The following is a 7,777-nucleotide window of genomic DNA, read 5'->3' as shown; positions in this document are numbered from 1 at the left end:
TGGGTCTGGTAATGTGCACAGCTGAAAAAATATAATTATTAAATCTCGGTGTGTCCATTTTAGCTCAGTGCTACTTCTTTAATTTAAAAAATACAAAACCTAATAACTGGAGAATGATGCTGCAAAAAAACAAGAAAAAAATGACATATTCATCCTCTATCAACTACGTATATGTTGATGTTTTTAAAAGTCCTTGACAGGGGCGCCTGGGTGGCTCAGTCGGTTAAGCGTCCGACTTTGGCTCAGGTCATGATCTTGCGGTCCGTGGGTTCGAGCCCCGCGTCGGGCTCTGTGCTGACAGCTCAGAGCCTGGAGCCTGTTTCAGATTCTGTGTCTCTCTCTTTCTCTGACCCTCCCCTGTTCATACTCTCTCTCTCTCTCTCTCTCTCTCTGTCTCAAAAATAAGTAAGTGTTCAAAAAAATTTAAAAAAAAATAAAAGTCCTTGACACATAGGTTTTGTTCAAGAAAATAAATATGCCATTCACGTCACTGAAAAAAAAAATAGTGAACTGAAATGTACTCTAATACATGCCATCATTTCTCTTAAAAGTTATTTAATTCTTTTTGTTAAATTATTTGAGATTTCATGAAAATAAATCTGTTTTTACATCTTACTCTTTAGTTAACCACACAAGATTTTTCTGTCCTTTCTTTGATGATTATAATGTGAAATGTTTCACTGACATACTTTTATAATACAATTATTTCCCTGCTTGTTATTTTATTCCTTATAAGTTATGAAGAAAAAAAACTTGTATTTTGTATGTTTTTTTGATAGCTTTTACTCTTGTTTTTGGCAATAGTTTCTTTGTACCTATCTCACATTTGTCATGTTCTAAAGATGTATGTATAAGTTCATAGTTACCACTATCTGTTAAAATCTTTTTTATTTCCTTATTTCTCCAATTTCAGTCAACTAGTGGTTGTTTAGAAATAGGTGTTATAGATTTTTATATCTTTTTTATATTAAAATAATATTTTAACATGTATTTATTTTTGAGAAAGAGAGAGACAGAGTACAAACAGGGGAGGGGCAAAAAGAGAGGGAGACACAGAATCTGAAGCAGGCTCCAGATTCTGAGCTGACAGCACAGAGCCCAACACAGAGTTCGAAGTTACTGACCATGAGATCATGACCTGAGTCGAAGTCGGACACTTAACCGACTGAGCCACCCAGGCACCCTGGTATGATAGATTTTTAAACATCCAACAGCTTGATCCAAACATCTCATAAGCTATTTTACCCACATGAATTGTATCTTCCTTTAGAGAAACAAAAACCTCTTCTACAGAAGTAGTTTTTACAAAAGTCATATTCTTTAAACAAAATCAGTATATTTATTAGCAGTTGGAACACAGTATGACATAATGTGTAGAGAATTAAACTGGAATTCAAGGAGTACTTCTTTCTTCCACATTCACTTTGTAAATGTAGGTCATTTGCTTCTCTCTCCCAGTTTTCTCATATTTCTGTCACAGTGCCAATCACTTGATAAATCAATAAATACTTGCTGACTAAATGGGCGCTTACTAAAAAAGAAGCTAGTGAGAAATGCAACCTACAAGGGTCCATCTTCTAAAACCCTCCTTTCCTCTGTGCTCCTAACCCCTGTCAGGACAGATACATTTGTTTCTGATTTAACATATAAGATTCCTTGTGAGTATACATTTGCAAAACTACACTCACATACTTTTTTAGGCAACTCTGAATTGAGAGAAGAAAAGTGAAATTAAAATTGAAAAGACATTGGTCAATTCCTTTGCTCCAGAATGTGCTTTTGCATACATGCTTCAGTTTCTGCCCCATAAAGTGCTGCTAGCTTTCTCACAGTATGTGTGTCTGTGTGTGTCCATGTTTTTTTTTTTAACACATAATATATAAAAAGCATTTTGTTAAAATCTAGATGTCTATAAATACTAGTTGTAATCACAAATAATGTGTTGCAATGTTATCGAAAAAAGACTTGATGGGAAGGAAGGGCAACATTTTAAAAAGTGGTTTTCTCTTTTTTCCTTTCCCTACCTCTATCCTCTGTCTCTTCCTGAAAGGAAAGGCTTTTGATTGTGAAGTCATGTCCCAGAGAACCATGGCAAGAAGATCTGAGTGAGGGGCTAAGAAAAAGGACTGAATTGAATTGGGAGGGAGAAATTAGTCAAATATGTCAAGTTAGACAAATGATGTAGGTTAGAATAAAGACAAAAACTTTTCAAAAACAAGCTTGAACTCCTTAATCAGTCATGGTAACTTTTTTATAGGCCTTAATATTTTCTTTTTTTTTTTTAATTTTTTAACGTTTATTTATTTTTGAGACAGAGAGAGACAGAGCATGAACAGGGGAGGGGCAGAGAGAGAGAGGGAGACACAGAATCAGAAGCAGGCTCCAGGCTCTGAGCCATCAGCCCAGAGCCCGACTCGGGGCTCGAACTCACGGACCGTGAGATCATGACCTGAGCTGAAGTCGGATGCTTAACCAACTGAGCCACCCAGGCGCCCCAGGCCTTAATATTTTCAATATAAGGACAAAAAAAGAACAGACAAGTAAGATGGATAAAAGGATGGAGAGATTGGGGGAGGTACCATGTTGCTTCTCCTGTCACTCAAAAAGAGTTAGATTAAATCTACAAAATCAGGAGGACTCCTTCATTCTGCTTTGTGATTTGCCTGAACAAGACATTAGCTTCCCCAGATATAGACAGGTGTCTAAGTGTCCTGAGATACAGCTATAAACTTCAATATGGCTGATTAAACCATGATGGCTTATTTTCATAATGTTAACAATGACATTGCATAGAGTTGTTTTTTTTTTTTTTTTAAGTTTATTTATTTATTCTGAGAGAGAGAGAGAGAGGGAGTGGGAGGGGCAGAGAGGCAGGGACAGAGAGAGAATCCCAAGCAGGCTCTGCACTGACAGTGCAGAGCCCAATGTGGGGCTACAACTAACAAACAGTGAGATTATGACCTGAGCTGAAACCAAGAGTCAGATGCTTAACCGACCGAGCCACCCAGGCACCCCTTCACAGAGATATGTTTTTTAATTCTTTTTTAACGTTTATTTTTGAGAGGGAGGGGAGGGACAGAGAGAGAGGGAAACACAGTATCTGAAGCAGGTTCCAAGTCCTGAGCTGCCAGCACAGAGTCCCACACGGGGCTCAAACCCACAAACCATGTGATCATGACCTGAGCCAAAGTTAGATGCTTAACCGACTCAGCCACCCAGGCGCCCAGATATTTTTTAAAAGGGACCCTACCAGCTTTAAGTATTTCAAGTTGGTCAATTGTAGGCACCCGAATTTCAAGGAAAAACTCCATTTCTAAATAAACAATCTTAAATGATCATCTTTAGATTCCACTTAATTTACTTGGGGTACAACTAGATTTACTGTAGTTTAGAATGAGGCATGGTTCCTCTTTGACCAATTTAGAGAAAACAAACAGTCCTTTGCTAAATCAAGTCAGGACCAATAATTATGCATAACAATACCCAGCATTTGTAGAGTACCATGCTTTGAAGTTCATGGTTTTCTCAGTGCTTTCAACACACATTATCTCCTTTGATCCTGCCCCCCACTACATGTGGAGGGGAAGTCAGGTATCATTCTATTTTACTGATAAGTGGAACTGAGACTTTAAAGAGTTCAGAACTTGTCAACTTTATCAAGAAGTATTAGGCCAGTCACAACAATCACAAAATTCAGCCATATCAGAACTGGACTTCCAGTCTTTAATTTTGTGTATTAATTTGCTCCTTAAACGACAATCATGACATGTTTGGTACATGGAGGTGAGCATCTGGCTTGCTGTAGATGTCCCAAGTGGTTTTTCTGCTTGCACACTAAGCCTTTGTAGACTTGTCTCCAGACTGTGGCCAGGGAAGTCCTTAAAACACAAATTGAGTCATGTCCCTCCCTCCTAACCCAGAATCTCCAATAGCTGCCATTTTGCCAAATGCAAATCTATACTTCTCATTCTGACTTATGAAGCCGTCCAGGATCTAGCTTCAAGGACTTTTCTTTTAACTCCTTATGCAAAGGTAGCCACATTTGCTTCTTTCCCAAATGGAAAGAACACCAATGACACTCTATAACCTCAGGCTTTTGTATGCAATGCTCTCCTTCTAGACATGAATACAATTTGTGCTTCCAAATTTGTCCAACTCTGTATGGCTAACCGATTCAGGTCTCTGCTTACTTTCAACTCCTCAGAGAGATTAAATCTAAAGAGCATCCCACACCCACACTCACCTTCTATGTTCTTACCGTCTGTATTCCAGGCACATGGAAGCGTGCCTGTCAATAATAACTCTCAGCAAATATATGTTAAATGAAAAAAAGAATAAATAAATGGATGCACCCAGGTGAAAGGGAAGAGATATAGCAAGATTGGGTTTTTATCCATAGTAGGCTGTTTATAAGAAAATATTCATAAGTATAGTAGAGACGTGAGGAACTACCTGCTTTTGAAATTTTTTAAATTTTATTTAAGAGAGAGAAGAGAGCACATGCGTGAGCAGGGGAGAAGGGCAGAGGGAGGGAAGAGAGAGAGAGAGAGAGAGAGAGAGAGAGAGAGAATCTCAGCAAGCTCCACATTCAGCACAAGCCTGATCAGAGCTGGTCCTACAACCCTAGAATCACCATCTGAGCTGAAATCTAGAGTCGGATGCTCACTGAACTGCACCACCCAGGTGCCCCTGCTTTTGAAGCACTTTCTTCACAGGAGATTTCTCTGTGGTTATTTAGACAGTTAAATTTAGACAGGTTAAAACTCTGGCACTAGAAAAAAAAAATTAAAGATGAGGATTATATTTCAGAAGATTTTGTTCATATGAAGTAGTGTCTATAACCAAAAGCACCATTTTTCAACATCGGGTCTTCAACATGCTAGCTTCAACTAAAATACTAGTACCATGGTAGCATAGGCATATTGCTTTGCAACACTGGTCACACATTTTATCCAGTGGAAATTGAATTTTAATGATCAGTTTCTTCACTTATTTAAGGTATTCATTTATTTGATCAAGTTCAACTTTACAGTTTAAATTGTAGCATTTCATCCACATATATTTCGTGTAAACGGGCATGTGTTATTTGGAGACAAATATGCAATCTTGCTTAAGTGGATTAAGTCTCATTATACTGATCATATGCAATATCTTAATAGGCAAATGTTTTAGGGAAAAAAATTCATCTTTTCAGCATGCTTGAAAATTTAAGGCTTGTTTTTTTTCTACACGCATGCTTTTCTACTGATCATGTAAAATGGATTTAGAAAAAAAAAGGCTTTAAAAATGATGACTGTTTCTAACAATAAAAAGAGCTCTAAGTTTCTCGTACCTTCATGGAGGAAGAAAGAACAGAGTATACCATGCTGAAATCATCAGCAGTAAGAGTTAGCAAAGGAAGAAAGTTGAGAGCAGAAAGTTCCTCTGGCTACATTTTCAATGGCCCAGCCCCGGTTCTTAGGTGCCACAGAATTTGGTCTTTCATTTCCTCTGTATCAACCCAACAAATTTTCAGTAACAACTAAGTTTGATTTCAGTGCTTTACAGTCTAGAGACTGCTGTCATAAAAGACTGTCCCATTGGTTCCTCACAATTACCCAGTAAGGCAGGTGTTGATATTTGTATCATTTTTGCAGTCAACAAGCTTGAGTCTCAATGAATGGTATCATCAAAAACCAAAGCAAAGACATTTGACTCAGCAGCTCACTCTTTTTTCCATTAAATCATGCTGTTTCTTTTACTTCTAAGATATAAAATTGCTCTGGTCATTTACCTCGCTATTCTCTCAGGCTTCCTGAGTTCAGAGAAATATTGAATGATGATGCTTCCCTATAATTGTCAGAGACCTCTAGCTATAAAAAACATATCACAACTCTATCTCTGTGAAGTAATATAGCATATCTTGGGAATTTTTCATGCCTTGCTATGAAGAAAAAAAATAATTAATAAGCAAATCTGCTGCTTTATTTATTTCTTCTCTCATTTTTGCATTAGGTTGTATCCCCCTAAGATTTAAGTTCCTAAACAAGAATTGACAGTAATCTCAGGACAATACAGGCTGCTTTTTTCACAGAGTGTAAGGAATGTTGTAGCTGGCTGCCTCTCAGACTGTTGGCACTTTAAAATGTGGCTAGCATACATGATGTGTTTTGGTTTTAATTTAAAGGGATATTATTTTTTCATTCTGTCATTTATAGAAATAGAAATTGCAGAAACCCCTGGCATGGGAAATTGTTTCATTATTGTTTTTAATGCTCATTTTCCTACCTGTGAATATTAGTTATCCAAGGTCACCATATCAGAAGGCTTCCAGTGCTGAGTCACATCTAATTCTTTTCCCCTTCTGGGTTCACACAAGGCTGAGACTTCCTACCATGTGACTATGTTTGGATAATGGTTTGCGAGAAGAAATGATGAAGCATTTAATTGTTGATGTGAGACCCTTCTGTACTCTTTCGTATGACTCAGCAACTCAGGAGACATCAAGTTCCAGATGGTGTAGCTGCAAGATACAGAAGATTTATAGCCAGGGTCCCCATGTGGACGACACCCTGCCATACTATGTGGGCCATGTAAGCAAGAATGAGAAACTTTGGGGGGTAAGCTGAGATTTGGGGGTTGTTTTGTTGCTGCCTATCTTAATTAAAAACCCTAAGAATCAAAAGAACATAGGAATTGGATTCAGACAATTTGGTTGACATCCAACTTAATAGCTCTGTCAACCTGGATAAGTCCCTTAAATTTGTTGAGTTTCTTATGCTTCCTTTCTAAAATAGAGATGATAAAAAATATTCTGTATCTACTTGAAAGAGTGACTATGAAGATCAAATTGCATAGTGTACATTGAGTCACTCTACAATATATATTCATAAATGTGGTGACACAATTTTGATTTCTTTGATATTGTGATTTCCTGATTAAGGGACTTTCTTTTCCTAATCACCTACATTCCATATCCATAGAAAAAGTAGATAAGAAGACCAAAGTTAGAGTATAGGAATGAACAAGACACCATTCTTTATTTGTTTTAATCTATTATAGGTATGCTGTGGCTCTGATAATTAAATTCAAGATTTCTTAGAATTAAGTATTCCAGATTCAAGTTCATGACATCCAGCTGTTTCAAATTTGTCTATATGTTTTCCTCTTTACTTTTGAGCATCAGAAAACCAAGACCCTGTCTTCGATTTCTTCTAGCACAACTTGGAGTACGAAGCAAACTATGTGTTCAGAGAGCATCAAACCAGTTTCTCTTATTTCTTACATTCTTTTTTTATGCTTTAAATTATTTATTGAGCACAAAAAATATGGAATGCTTCACGAATCTAAGTGTCATCGTGGCTCAGGGGCCGTGCTAATCTTCTCTGTATTGCCCCAGTTTTGGTATATGTGCTGCCAAAGTGAGCACTAGTTCTTGAATTCCTAAATCAGATTGCCCAGTCCAACAAAACAAAGAGACCAAGAAAACCAGTAGGCATTGACTGGACATCTCCTTTACTCACTGAATGGGCAAAACTAAGAAGAGAAACCAACATACAATTAGCTTTCTACATTTTGCACTATGAAATCTGACCACGCTTTGTGTTCTGCCCACATAAAAGATGATGGGAATATGGTGTGACGTGATGTTATCACCTAATCTCTCCATTGAATAAGCAAAGAGTGCAATCATTAGATGTTCTAGGTAATGGCTAAAAGTAGGCTCTCTGAAGCGGCTCCACTGATTACTGAATTACCTTGAGCATGCAGCTTGTTTATACCTGTTTTTCATCTATAA

General features: G+C 37.4%; 1 non-coding gene across 1 annotated transcript; it reads right to left on the bottom strand.

The window, feature by feature from the left end:
* Positions 1-7,301: 7,301 nt before the first annotated feature.
* On the bottom strand, positions 7,302-7,408 carry LOC125939281 (U6 spliceosomal RNA). Its single transcript, XR_007463019.1, has one exon. It is a non-coding gene; the product is annotated as a U6 spliceosomal RNA (small nuclear RNA).
* Between the last annotated feature and the right edge of the window lie 369 nt (positions 7,409-7,777).

Source organism: Panthera uncia (assembly GCF_023721935.1).
Source record: "Panthera uncia isolate 11264 chromosome B2 unlocalized genomic scaffold, Puncia_PCG_1.0 HiC_scaffold_24, whole genome shotgun sequence".
Classification (NCBI taxonomy): domain Eukaryota; kingdom Metazoa; phylum Chordata; class Mammalia; order Carnivora; family Felidae; genus Panthera; species Panthera uncia.
The sequence above is the reverse complement of the archived record's forward strand: the minus strand, read 5'-3'. Positions and strand labels throughout refer to the sequence as shown.